The following is a 14,417-nucleotide window of genomic DNA, read 5'->3' as shown; positions in this document are numbered from 1 at the left end:
GTCATAAAAACCCATCTGGTTCACTAATGTCCTTTAGGGAAGGAAATTTGCTGTCCTTATCTGGTCTGGTTGACATATGACTCCCGATCCATAGCTCCCTATGGTTGACCTTTAACTGTCCTGTGAAATAGCCTAGCAAGCCACTGAGTTCAAGGGCAATTAAGGATGGGTAACAAATGCTGGCCTTGCCAGTGATGCCCACATCCTATAAAAGCAGAAATTTTAAAAAAACACAGCAAATCAGTCCCATTAATTTTTCATGAACTAGAAATTATCTTCAATCAATATATTTCTGAGAGCATGGGGATCCAGCACATTCAAAATAGAAACTACTCTTCAAAATATTATTGTACAAATGCTTAATGCATTCCTTTAGTCATGAATGTTGTGGAGGTGTTAATCTGTTAAACATGCATATGCTTATATTAGCCATTGTCCCAGAATAAACATGGAGAATAAATTGGTAAATATGTAGAGAGGCTGGTTTATACTTAATTAGGTCATCTCATTAAAATAGGGGGAAAATACTGGAATGTCCTTGTTCCTTTTACTGTGATTATCTTTCTGATCGGAGAGATTTTTTTAACTAATTCTGCTTACAACAAGAAAAGATGCAATTTTAAATAGATTGACTGCATTATAGTGTTTGTTGATTTCTAGTCAAACTTGGATGAAAAGAATTTGATTGATTTTCCCTTGTTTGATATTGTAATTGAGGTCTGAATTAGTCTAGCTTGAAGGATTGCTACAGAAAAATGCTCATAATGTTGCACCCAAAGAAATAAATAGACAATGGGACTGACACTTCTCTTGATTGTTGGTAGTGACCTCTTATTGGAGCAAAGAGATTGAAGGAATTAGTGTTGCAAAAGATTATGCCGCTTTTCCTGAGTTATTATGCTAAATACAACTCATCTTGATTTTTTTCTTAGCAACTTTGAGAATCCATCCATAGGAACATAGGAAATAGCAGCAGCTGTAGGCCATTTGGCTGCTTGAGCCTGCTCCACTATTCAGCTAGATCATGGCTGATCTTCTACCTCAACTGCATTTTCCTACACCATTGCCATATCCCTTGATGTCTTTAATATTTAGAAACCTATCAATCTCTGTTTTGGACATAATCAATGACTGAGCTCTTTGGGGTACAGAATTCCAAAAATTCACCACAGTCATGCGTGAAGAAATTCCTTCTCATGGCAGTCCTAAATAGCCTAGCTCATATTCTGAGATTGTGTCTCCTGGCTCTAGATCAACCCAAGTGACAATTTTCCAGTTCATCTAAGTCACAGTTTATCCTGTCTCTCAGAATTGTTTCCAGTAACTTGCCCACCACCGTAGCCAGACTGACTGGCCTATAATTTTTTGACCTATCACTTGCACCTTTTTAAAATAATGACACAACGTTCGCAGACCTCCAATATTCTGGGACCTTGCCTGTATCTAGTGAGGATTGGAAAATGATCCTCAGAGCATCCACTATTTCCTCCCTGGCGTCCTTCAACAGCCTGAGATACAATTCATCTGGCCCTAGTGATTTATCCACCTTCAAGGATGCCAGTCCCTCCAGTACTTTCTCTCTTACTGTGCTTGTTGTATCTGATATTTCATACTCCTCCTCTTTAATTAGAATGTCTGCATCATCCCTCTCCTTAATGAAGATAGAGACAAAATACTCATTAAGAATCCTGCCCACATCTTCTGCATTACCCCACAAGTTACCATGTACACCTCTGATAGGCCCTACCTTTTCCTTAGTTACTCTCTTGCTCTTAATGTACTGGTAAAACATAAGATTTTCTTTGATTTTACCTGCCAATATATTTTCATATCCTTTCCTAATTTCCATTTTTAATTCATCCCTGTACTTTCTATGCTCCTCTAGGCTTTCTACAGTATTAAGTATTTTGTGACTGTTATAAGCTTTCTTACTCTGCTTTATCTTGGCCTGTATGTTTCTCGATAACCAGGGGGTTATAGATTTGGCAGTATCACCCTTTTTCCTTGCGAAGAATGTCTACACTGTGCCCATAGAATCTCACCTTTGAATGCCTCCCACTGATTTGACACAGTTTTTCCTTCTAATAGCTGTATCCAGTCCACTCTCAGCAGCTCACCTCCCAGCTTTGTGAAATTTGTCTTCCCTCAATTTAGAACTTTTACTCCTGTTCTATCTTTGTCCTTTTTCATAATGACAGTAAATCTAACGATGTTATGGTCACTATTTCCAAAATGGTTCCCCACTGCTACTTCATCCACTTGCCCAGCTTCATTTCCTAAGACTCTAATTTTGTTTACTAACCTCTTGTGTGGGTGCTTATCGAAAGCCTTCTGAAAATCCAAACACAACACATCTACTGGTTTTCCCCTTTTCTATTCTGCTAGTTGCATCCTCAAAAAACTCCAACAGGTTTGTCAAACATGATTCCCCTTTCACAAATCCACGTTGACTCTGCCCAATCCTACCATTATTTTCGAAGTGTCCAGCTATCACATGCTTTCCAATAGACTCTAGCATTTTCCCTATGACTGATGTTAGGCTAGCACAACTGTAACTCCCTGTTTCTCTCTTGCTCCTTTCATTTGCTACCTTCCAATCTGCAGGAACCATTCCAGAATCTATAGGCTTTTGGAAGATGACCACCAATGCATCCACTATCTCTGCAGGCACCTCTTGCAACACCCTGAGATGCAGATCATTAGGACTGGGGATTTACCAACTTTCAGACCCATTAATTTCCCCATTAATATATTTTTACTAAAACTAATCTCTTTCAGTTCCTCATTCTCACTAACCCCTTGGTTCTCTAGTATTTCTGGGAGGGTTTTTGTATCTTCCTTCATGAAGACAGACTTTGTTTAGTTTCTCTGCCATTTCCTTATTCTCCATTTTGAATTCTCCTCTCTCTGCTATAACGGGCCTAACTTGTCTTTGTTAATCTTTTTCTTTTTACATATGTATAGAAGCTTTTACTGTTGATTTTTAAGTTTCTTGCTAGATTACTTTCAAATTCTATTTTCCCTTTCTTAATCAGTTTCTTGACCCTCCTTCGCTGAATTCTAAAATGCTCCCAACCTCAGGTTCACTACTTTTTTTTTGGCAACTTTATAAGCTTCTTGCTTTGGTCTAATCTTTAACTTCTCTTTTTAGCCATGGTCGGATCACTTTTCCTGTTGGGTTTTCATGCCTCAGAGGAATGTATATTTGTTATAAGCCATGTATTAATTCTTTAGATGCTAGCCATTGCCTGTCCACCATCATATCTTTTAATGTGGTTTCCCAATCTACCACACCCAAAGTGCTCCTCATACCTTTGTAGTTTCCTTTGTTTAGATTTAAGACCCTAATTTCGGACTGAACTACATCACTTACATACTTAATGTAACATTCTATCATATTATGGCTACTCTTCCCTAAAGGGTCCTTTAAAATGAGATTATTAATAAGCCCTTTCTCATTTCACAATACTAAATCTAAAATAGCCCATCCTCTAGTTGATTCCTCAACATACCGTTCTAGAAAATGTTAGGACAGTGGATTGCAGTGGATACACAAGGAAACAGGTTAAAAAGCTAGTTGCATACTTGACCTGTGTTCTAGTTCTGGTGTGCTAGTGTGTACTAGTGAGAGTCACAGTAGAAGAAGATTGACTGGACACCCCTTTGCATCTTGCAGGCAAAGGTTTTTCTCTCTCCTTGTCATTGGAGGCAAGTCAGCAAAGTCACAATCAAAAAGGAAATAGGACAGCTTCTTCAGCTAACTTGCAGAGCCAAGAGGCTCCAAACCAACTGCTAAATCGTCAAAGTCAGCTCTGCCAGAATTAGCCAAGTTAATAGCTGCAACATTTCACCATCTATGCCTCATGGACAAGCCAAAACTGATTCATATACCTTATTTATTTTTTATTCTTGAAGTCAACTTCTCATTTCTGATCTCTGTGTATGTGTGTTGTGTTTTTATTATTTTTCTCGGGTTTTTAGCAGCTAATAAACTTACTCTTTCTTTGACTCAAGAATCCCTGGTTAAGTTGGCTCCTTCTAAAAAATAAATACATTTGGACTTGGGAAAGGTGTCCATGAGGGAAGGGATCCCTTTTAAGTTAATCTTGTTGCGACCAACCGAGGTGGTTGAATAAGGAAGGGGAGCCAGCTCACTTCTTCTCACCTGGGAGCATTGCAAATTGGGGTCCTGTTCAGGAAGTTAACAATTTGGGGTATCTTGTTTGGGATCATAACAAATTGGGGGACCTCGCCCGAAGACTGGTCATAACAAAAATCATGGACAGAATTTTTCGCTGTGGGGGTGGGCACCCGCCTGACCCGATTGAGCGTAAAATAGCATGTGATGACGTCGGGCGAGCGTCCCGATGTCATTGAGCACTTGCGCGATATTTCAGCTGGCGGGCGCGCTTGGGAGTCAGAGTTGCACCCGCCATCAATTACAAGTCCAGTTAAGGCCATTAAAAAGGCAATTAAGCTGGATCTTACATTGTCCATGCAGTTTCACACGGGCAAAAGAGACAGGTGGACAGCTGACAGCTTGCTAAACCTTGCCCAAGCGCGGGATTAAAGGGGTCAGTAATATTGCCAGTGTGAGTAGTGAGGACATAGCTTTGGGGGTTTTGGAGATAGTTTGCTGCTGGTTGCTTATTGGTACTTGGCAGCTTCATTTCTGTTCGGGGCTTCATTGTTACCATTTCCGGGCTTCATTTCAGGACTTAATGGTGTCTCCAAGGCCCCTGGAGGATTCAGACTGTGTAGCTACTTCCAGTTATCAGAGAGCCTTCCATAACCCAGATAACGGGGATTGTGGTCTCTGTTGATGGCACCTCGCTGGCATTGGTATTAGAGACAGCCTGCTGACTCTGCTGTCTTGTTGGCCTTGATTATCTTGGCGGTCGTCCTCTGACCAGTGGAGCCAGTGCTGGTTACGCCTGGGAGGGAGTGGCCAGTGCCAGGGCTGGCATCTCCCCAGTTATCGCGGCCTCACCAGATGCCATGGTCACTGCCAGAGTGCCCTGAGGGGAGCCCACAGTGACGACAAGCAGGTGTGCACCAAAGTGAGTTCGCTCTGGGCCTCCTTGCTTGCCCATTGAAGGACGGGCACCTGGCTGGGACACTAGGTGCTTCATCCATTTCCCACACTGACAATGACCACCTGAGATCATTGCCTGAGTGAGGGTTTGCAGGTCCGAGCACAACCCCAGGAACCCCTGATTCTGTCCCTGGAGCTGTCTCTTCATGAGAGCCGTTATTCTCTCAATGGAAAAGGCAGTGCGCTTGGCCATGAGATTCAATACAGTGCTTATGCTCTGCATGGACTCCTCCACAACGGAGTACATGGCACGCGGACCCTCATGGATCTCCCCCAGATCCCCCCGCACATCCGGTGTCCAGCATCTGCCGCCTAATGGACAACTCCAGAGGCTCATCACCTGCCTTTGACTCAGCATCAATGTAGTCCCCAGCAGTCCTCCGACTGGGCACTCTTTGCCTCCATCTGCACCTCAAACGAGTGTGAAATGCCTTCTCCAATGTGCACTGAAATTCTAGCTGCCGATCTAATGCCCACTGAGGTGCTGGTAACTGCGCTGGTGCCTGATTCAGAGAGCAGGTGTGGCGCAGGTGCAAATGAAACCTGGTGGTCCTCTGGCATCAGGGGTGGTCCTTTTGGGTCCAGAGAGCACGTGTGTGCTGGTGAACCTAAGGGAGAACAACAACATGTCAATTAATGTCATCACTCTGTCACTATGCATGCCAGGACTCCTGATGAGACAATGGAGATCAGCATCATGGTGCCATCATCTTTCAATAGTCAATGGGGACTCCAGGTTTGAGGCTCCCATTAATGAAAGGATTACACTAGAATGGTTGCACAATCCGAAACAGTGTGCTCTTATCTTCGTCTGGCACCCCCGCCGCTCCACGCCCGGTAGTATGTGGAGCGTGCTGGCTCTCTAGCTCTAGGGCATTCCACTCAAATCTGGTGAGAACCTACAGGTTGGGCGATCCTCCGCCTGTACTTGACCTTTCAAATTGATTATAGCTCATCTTCTCCTGAAAGGACAGGGGAGCATTGATTAGTCCATTCCCTACCTGCAGCACCATTGCAGCCTGGCCAACTTCAGCTGGCATGGCACATCTGAATCACGGCCCTCAAGCCGCAATGCACTCAATCCAAGCAGCCAGGGTTCACCCCCTTGGCCAGCTCTGACATCATTGAGAGTTGGCACTCAGAGCCTAGCAATCCTGAGGTCTACGGGGGGATGGCCACACCTTAACACTTCTGCACACTGACCCATGCCAACATGGATCTCACCGTTCCTGAGCGCAGCAGGTCATTAAGCCTCTTCCAGCAGTGTACCCATGTATGTCGCAACACGTCATGGCTGCTAACCTGCGCAGCAATCTCCTCCCATGCCCTTTTTGTGAGGCGTGGTAGCCGCCTCCTCCCATGTCTGGGGATGAGGGTGTCCCACCTGGCAGCCGCCTCCTCCAGGAGGACAACGAGGCACTCATCCAAAAAAGTTGGGGGGCCGAGTGCCCACCTGATCTGCCCAGCCGCCTGGAATCTCCAGCCGTACTCGACTCCATCAAGTCAGGTAACGAGAGACAGAAGAGACATTCTTCCATGGCAGCCTTCAAGGGCTGCCTGTGTCATTTTTAAACCAGCTGCCAGGTCACCATTGGATCCAGCTGTCGACAGGCTGCTGCCCCTGCCCGGCCCTTCCCGACCAGTGGAGAGCTGCGTGTCATGGTGGGCAGGCATTAATGGGCCTGCCATCGTGAAATCACTGCCAGGGACCAATCTCAGGCGCTGGCCCATTTCCCAGATGATCCCAGGCCCGCCGACCACACCCACTCGCCAAACTGAAAATTCTGCCCCATCTTGTATACATTCCAGGAATTTGTCCTCTACTGCATTTACACAGTCTATATGAAGATTGAAGTCTCCCATGATTACTGTATTACCTTTGTAACATGTACTTCTAATTTCCTGATTTATACTGTGCCTATATTACCACTACTGTTTGGTGGCCTATATACAGCTCCCACCAATATTTGCTGTCCCTTGCTACTTCTTAACTCCACCTAAACTGATTTTATGTGCAGAATTTTCTGTGCCCGCAGGTGTTGGGCGTGTTTGACGGCGTGAGCGGACAATATAGTGCGAAAGCCAAAAATCGGTTTCACGATGTTGTAAAACCAGTTTGCAATCGCTCACTTGGCCTGTCAATGGCGGGCCATGTTTCCCACCACCGGACGTTGGGAACCTCATTGTAATACTCCTGCATATCATTATAAGACCAGCCAACTGGAAACGTCCCCCATGCTGGATCGTCTGAGCACGTCAGCGTGATTGCACACTGACATATTTCACAACAGCATATATAAGGCTTGTACTTGATGGCTGCACTTTGAGGGGAACTCAGGCATGAGCGCATAATAACATTGTGCAGCACTCATGAGGGTTGCCTGTTGGACTTCCAGGTTGAGGCTAGTTGAGAAGAGGTCAAGGGCTGCCTAGCAGTTGAGGCAAGTTGAGGAGGGTGAGGGGGTGGGGGGGGGGGCAAGGGCTGCTCTGCGGTTGGTGGTGGTGCACAAGCATATGCAGAGTAGGAGGGAAATGGCCACGCATCAGGGAAACCTTGTGTAAAGTGACCATTCCTCCGCAGCTGAGCCACATTAACGTGCTTGGAGTCGGGCCTCTAGCTTTATCTGCCCACTCAAGCAATGCAGAGTGCTCCTGAGATTTCCACCCCTCAGGCACAGACCATAAACTTACGAGCATTTTAGTGGACTGCACAACAGTTGGACGGCTGAGCACATTGTACAATCACCTTGCTAAAGCTGGCCATTGAGCAGTCACTGGTGGAGACACTCACAGCTCCATGCAAAGTCATCATTTTGGTTTGGACCAGTCTCCCCCATGGTTCAAGCTAACAGTGCAGCCGTGCAGTGTGCCTGAGCTGAGAGAACAGCATGCAGTCCAATGGGCAAAGCTGCTGCCAATCGGTCAGGTGGAGTGGGGTGGAGGTGGGTGGGGTTTCGGGCCGCGATGCAGTGCACTAAACTATGGCCGTCCAAGCGATGGCCAACGCTCTTCAGGATGTTAAGGGGCCTTCAGACTTAACCAAGAGAGGCTCTTAATATACCCAAGCTAATCCACATGTCCTTTCATCCTACAGGAGGAGTACATCAGGAGCATGGAGCCTGGTGACCTAGCTGTCTGCCTCATGGCTTACAGAGAGCGGAGATGAAGGAGAAGAGAGTGACAGAAGTGCCTGGCTGTGCTGAGGGAGGAGCACACCCTCAGTAAGAAGGAGTGGCTAAGGCTCTCGCACATGCTGCTGAAGAGCTACAGTCAGCCGTCACTGGTCACTGCCTAACAAGACCCCAGGTCAATAGGCATCGCCTTTCATTCCTGCAGATGACCGAGAGCCAGTGTCGCTGAAGGCTGCACATGTCTACGGAACTGGTCAGTCACATCTGCCAGTTGCTGCAGGATTTGGCACCGCAGGGACATGGAAGGCATCCTCTGCCATTGGCCATGAAAGTGACTGCAGCACTCAATTTTTATGCTAGTGGCTCTTTTCAGGACTCCACAGGTGACATCTGTGGGATATCACAAGCCTCCACCCACAAATGCGGCCATGAGGTCACGGATGACATCTTCGCCAGGGCACACAACTTTGTGCATTTCTCCCGGGACCAAGAGAACCAGGATGCAAGAGCATTTGGATTTCCCCAGATCTTAGGCTTCCCATTGGTGCAGTGTGCCATCGACTGTACTCACATGGCACTCAGATCTCCATCGCACCATGCGGTCAACTATGTTAGCTGCAAGGGCTTCCATTCGCTGAAAGTGCAGCTGGTGTGCAACCACCAAAAATGCATCCTGCAGGTCTGCACATGATTTCCAGGGAGTATGCACGACTTCTACATTCTCAGTCAGTCACAGGTCTCTGATGTCTTCCAGGGTCCAAATAAGCTGCAGGGATGGCTCCTTGGGGCAAGGGCTACCCATATAGGACGTGGCTGATGACTCCCTTGCTGCAGCCTCAGACTGCAGCAAAGCGAAGGTGCAATGAGGCTCATACTGCAATGCACAGCTTCATGGAGCAAACCATTAGGATGCTGAAAATGAGGTTCCAGTCCAGCTTGGACTGGTCTGTTGTAGCCCTGTAATATTGTCCACAGACGGTGTCACGCTTCATCATCGTCTGCTGTACCCTTTACAATCTGGCGCTGCAACGGAGAGAGGAGTTGGCTGAGGAGGCAATGGAGAGGCTGGAGGTCTCCTCCGATGAGGAGGATGTCGATGAGGATGATAGTGAGGAGGTCCTGGAAGGCGATGAGGACATCGTACTGGCCAGATGAGGCAGGTACGCTTGGGAGGCCCTCAAAGCTGCTAGATTTGTGGAGGATGATGACAACATGCAGTGAGGAGACACCATGGATCCTCACTTCGCATCTATGAACTTTTGACTCCAGACTGACTTATAGCATCACACATACCCTCTGTGATAAGTCTTCTGTCATGGAGACGCAGTGGAGGCTCTAATAGTTGCTCAATTCCAGAAGGACTCTGATGACATGCAGTGAGGACACTGCATAGACCTTCACATAGCCTCTGTGAATGTGGGACTTCTCTCTGGTTGAAGGCAGCTCGCTTGCAATCTGTGATCAGGGTCATATCACAGAGACGCAACCGTGAAACTTTAAATGCACCTGATCGTTCGTCAGCCTTCAGCACCTGACCCCTTCAGGAACACAACGTCATTGGTCACAGATGCTGATGAAATGGAGGCCAGCCCCACCTTAAAGGTCTATCTGCAGGACAAAAATGACTGAAGACGAGTCAATGTGAATCTGCCCCTCCTTGGGATAAAGAAGAGATGGGAAAAGGTGTGGAAGGTTGAGTCTGTGTGGTAGTGCTATAGACTGCTAGATTGTACATGTTGAGGTACTGCAATAACATATGTAATGATTGGGCCATGCTTATCTAGGATGTCTAATGCCTTCTGCTCAAGGACTGTTCAGGAATTGAAGGTGGAAATGCCCCTTTTGGTGTTGAGCCTCCTTTGAGTATTATAAGCTAGTTTCTCCTACAATGAGATAAGTAAATGATGGTTATGTTTGCAGTCAAGGAATATATAGGAACAGCAATGTAGCTGACTCTTAAATGCCCTCCAAAATGGCCAAGCAAGCCACTCAGTTGTATCAAACTGCTATGAAGTCTAAAAGGAATGAAACTAGATGGACCACCCAGCACCCACCCAGGCACCGGAAACAACAATGGCAAACTCAGCCCTGTTGACACTGCAAAGTCCTCCTTACTGACACCAGGGGTCTAGTGCCAAAATTGGGAGAGCTGTCTCACAGACTAGTCAAGCAACAGCCTGACATAGTCATCCTCACAGAATCATACCTTACAGACATCACCATCACCATCCCTGGGTATGTCCTGTCCCATCGGCAGTACAGGCCCAGCAGAGGTGGCAGCACAGTTGTATACAGTTGGGAGGGAGTTGCCCTGGGTGTCCTCAACACCGACTCTGAACACTATGAAGTCTCATGGCATCAGATCAAACATGGGCAAGGAAACCTCCTGTATCGTCCTCCCTCAGCTGCTGAACCAATGCTCCTCCATGTTGAACACTACTTGGCGGAAGCACTGAGGGGTGGCAAGGGCACAGAATGTACTCTGGGCGGGATTTTCAATGTCCATCACCAAGAGTAGCACGGCAGCGTCAAGACAGACCGAGATGGCCGAGTCCTAAAGGACATAACTGCTATTCTGGGTCTGCGGCAAGTGGTGAGGGGACCAACAAAAAGGCAAAACATACTTGATCTCATCCTTGCCAACCTGCCTGCCGCAGATGCATTTGTCCATGACTGTATCAGTAGGAGTGACTATCGTACAGTCCTTGTGGAGATGAAGCGTCATCTTCACACTGAGAATACACTGCATTGTGTTGTGTGGCACTACCACCATGCTAATTGGGATAGATTTCGAATAGATCTAACAACTCAATACTGGGCAACCATGAGGCGCTGTGGACCATCAGTAGCAGCAGAATTGTACTCAACCACAATCTGTCACCTCATGGCCCAGTATATCCTCCACTACCATTATCACCAAGACAGGGGATCAACTCTGGTTCAATAAAGATTGCAGGAGGGCTTTCTAGATGTCAACCTGGTAAAGCTATAGCACAGGACTACTTGCGTGCTAAACAGCATAAGCAGCAAGTGATAGACAGAGATAAACTATTCCATAACCAATGGATCAGATCCAAATTCTGTAGATCAGCCACATCCAGTTGTGAATGGTGGTGGGCAAATAACAGTGTACTGAAGGAGGAGGCTCCACAATTATCCCCATCCTCAATGATGGGGAAACCAAACACATCAGTGCAAAAGATAAGGCTAAAGCATTTGCAACAATCTTCAGCCAGAAGTGCCAAGTGGATAATACATCTCAGCCTCCTTCGGAGGTTCCCAGCCTCACAGATGCCAGTCTTCAGCCAATTAAATTCACTCCACGTGATACCAAGAAATGGTTGAAGGCACTGAATACGGCAAAGACTATGGGTCCTGACAATATTCTGGCAATAGTACTGAAGACTTGTGCTCCAGAACTTGTTACACCCCTAGCCAAGCTGTTCCAGTACAGCTACAATACCGGCATCTACCCAGCAATGTGGAAAATTGTTCAGGTATGTCTTGTACACAAAATGCAAGACAAATCCAACCTGGCCAATAACTGCCCCATCAGTCTACTCTCGATCATCAGTAAAGTAATCGAAGGGGGTCATCAACAGTGCTAGCAAGTGGCATTTGCTTAGCAATAACCTGCCCTCTGACTCTCAGTTTGGATTCTGCCAGGGTCAGTCAGCTCCTGACCTCATTACATCCTTGGTTCAAATGTGAACAAAACAGCTGAACCCCTGGGGTGAGGTAAGACTGACTGCCCTTGAGATCAAGGCAACATTTGACCAAGTGTGGCATCAAGGAGCCTTAGCAAAACTGGGGTCAATGGGAATCAGGGGGAAAACTCTCCACTGGTTGGAGCCATACCTAGCACAAAGGAAGATGGTTGTGGCTGTTGGAGGTCAATCATCGCAGTTCGAGGACATCACCACAGGAGTTCCTCAGGGTTGTGTCCTAGGCCCAATCATCTTCAGCTGCTTCATCAATGACCCTCCTTCCATCATAAGTTCAGGAGTGGAGATGTTCGCTGATGATTGCACAATGCTCATCACCATTTGCGACTCCTCAGATACTGAAGCAGTCCATGTCCAAGTGTAGCAAAACCTGGACAATATCCAGGCTTGGGCTGACAAGTGGCAAGTAACATTCATGCCACACAAGTGCCAGGCAATGACCATCTCCAACAAGAGACAATCTAACCATCACCCCTTGACATTCATTGGCATTACCATCACTGAATCCCCCACTGTCAACATCCTGGGGGTTACCATTGACCAGAACCTGAACTGGACCAGTCACATAATTACTCGGCTACAAGGGCAGATTAGAAGCTAGGAATCCTTTGTGGTGTAACTCACCTCCTCACACCGCAAAGCCTGTCTAACATCTACAAGACACAAGTCAGGAGTGTGATGGAATACTCTCCACTTTTCTGGATGAGTGTAGCTTAAACAACACTCAAGAAGCTGGACACCATCCAGGACAAAGCAGCTCGCTTGATTGACACCCCATCCACAAACATTCACTCCCTCCACCATTGACGCACAGTGGCAGCAGTGTGTACCATCTACAAGATGCACTGCAGGAACCCACCAAGCCTCCTTAGACAGCATCTTTCAAACCCATGACCACTACCATCTAAAAAAACAAGGGCAGCAGACAGGTGGGAACACCACCACTTGGAAGTTCCCCTCCAAGTCACTCACCATCCTGACTTGGAAATATATCACCGTTCCTTCACTGCTGCTGGGTCAAAATCCTGGAACTCCCTTCCTAACAGCACTGTGGGTGTACCTACACCACATAGACTGCAGCAGTTCAAGAAGGCAGTTCACCACCACCTTCTCAAGGGCAGTTAGTGATGGACAATAAGTGCTGGCCCAGCCAGCGACACTCACATCCCATGAATGAATAAAAAAAAGGAAGGGTAAAGGAGAATGTGCAGTGAGGGAGAAGAATTGAGCAGACCTGAATAGGAGAAAGTGTTTTAGCGTTGTGCAAGGCAGCTGTTCTGTGTTAGTTGAAATATACAGCTATAGTGCAGGCTCAGGAGTTGTTGATGCCCTTAAGAAAATGGAGGGAGAAGAGTTACCCTTGCTTTAAGTTGGTTGAGATTGAGGTGGCCTAGGGTAGACAGTGAGAATATGGTCAAAGTGCTTGAACCTTTTCCATCAATGATGTGCAGTCCTTGATGTGAAGAAGCTGGCATTGAGGGCACCTCCCTCAGGCAGTAAGGCGAACAGTCCTGTGCAGCTTGCTGCCTGGCACATCTGTGAGTCTGTTCCTGCTGGCTTTCACCTCTTTTAGGAGAGCTTCCATCTCTTGTTAAGAAAAATACATATTGATTTGCAGATTTCTTGTCCTGTCATGTTGCCTCATCAATACAGCTGGTCATAGTTCTGGCGTGAGGTATTTCAGATGAAGATGGAATGATCCCCTGAATAAAATCAAAAGCAAACGGCTTGAGGAAAGAAACTCTGCAGCCTTCCCTTGTCTCCAAGTGTTTTGTGCCTCTTCCACCCTGAAATTTCCTGTAGACTATGATGTGCACTGGGCCTTTATAATACTATTACCCTATAATTAATGTCACTTCATACACAAATTAAGTTACTCAGGAAATCCATGCTACTACCCTTGTTGGTGAATTTTGTGGCATGATAAGAGCACTATGGCTTTGAGGAAATTTAGGGTCAATAGTTCCCCACTCTTCATAATCACAGAATCACAGAATCATTGCAGAAGAGGCCCTTCAGCCCATCGAGTCTGCACCGACAAAATAAAATTACCCATTGTAAGGTGAAAGGCTAATTTGTAATAAAATAATTTTCTGAATATTTGAAAGCACTATGAGACAATCACTATCTTTCCTATTTGAGCACACGCACCATATAACCTAAACTACTGCTTGATTTGATCAAAAGAGGTTCACACCAGAACAAAATTCATTATTCTTGCAGCTGAATAATGGCCCTGATTTTTTGGTAATAATGACAGCAAAACTGTCAGCGTTTGCCATCATTACTCTTTTGAAATTGACAGCAGCTTCTGCAAATGTGCGATTAAATGTGGAAATCCAGGGGCAGAATTTTGCCCTGGTCAGGCAGGCTAGCAGGGACAGTCGAGAAGTCGCCCACCGCCCGTGGTTGAGGCCAGAATCGAAACATGAGCGGCAGCGCTGCCTGTGCGGGTGGAGGGGAGGA

This window comes from Carcharodon carcharias, chromosome 7 (genome assembly GCF_017639515.1).
Source record: "Carcharodon carcharias isolate sCarCar2 chromosome 7, sCarCar2.pri, whole genome shotgun sequence".
NCBI classification, from domain to species: Eukaryota; Metazoa; Chordata; class Chondrichthyes; order Lamniformes; family Lamnidae; genus Carcharodon; species Carcharodon carcharias.
This window is presented reverse-complemented; position numbering follows the sequence as displayed.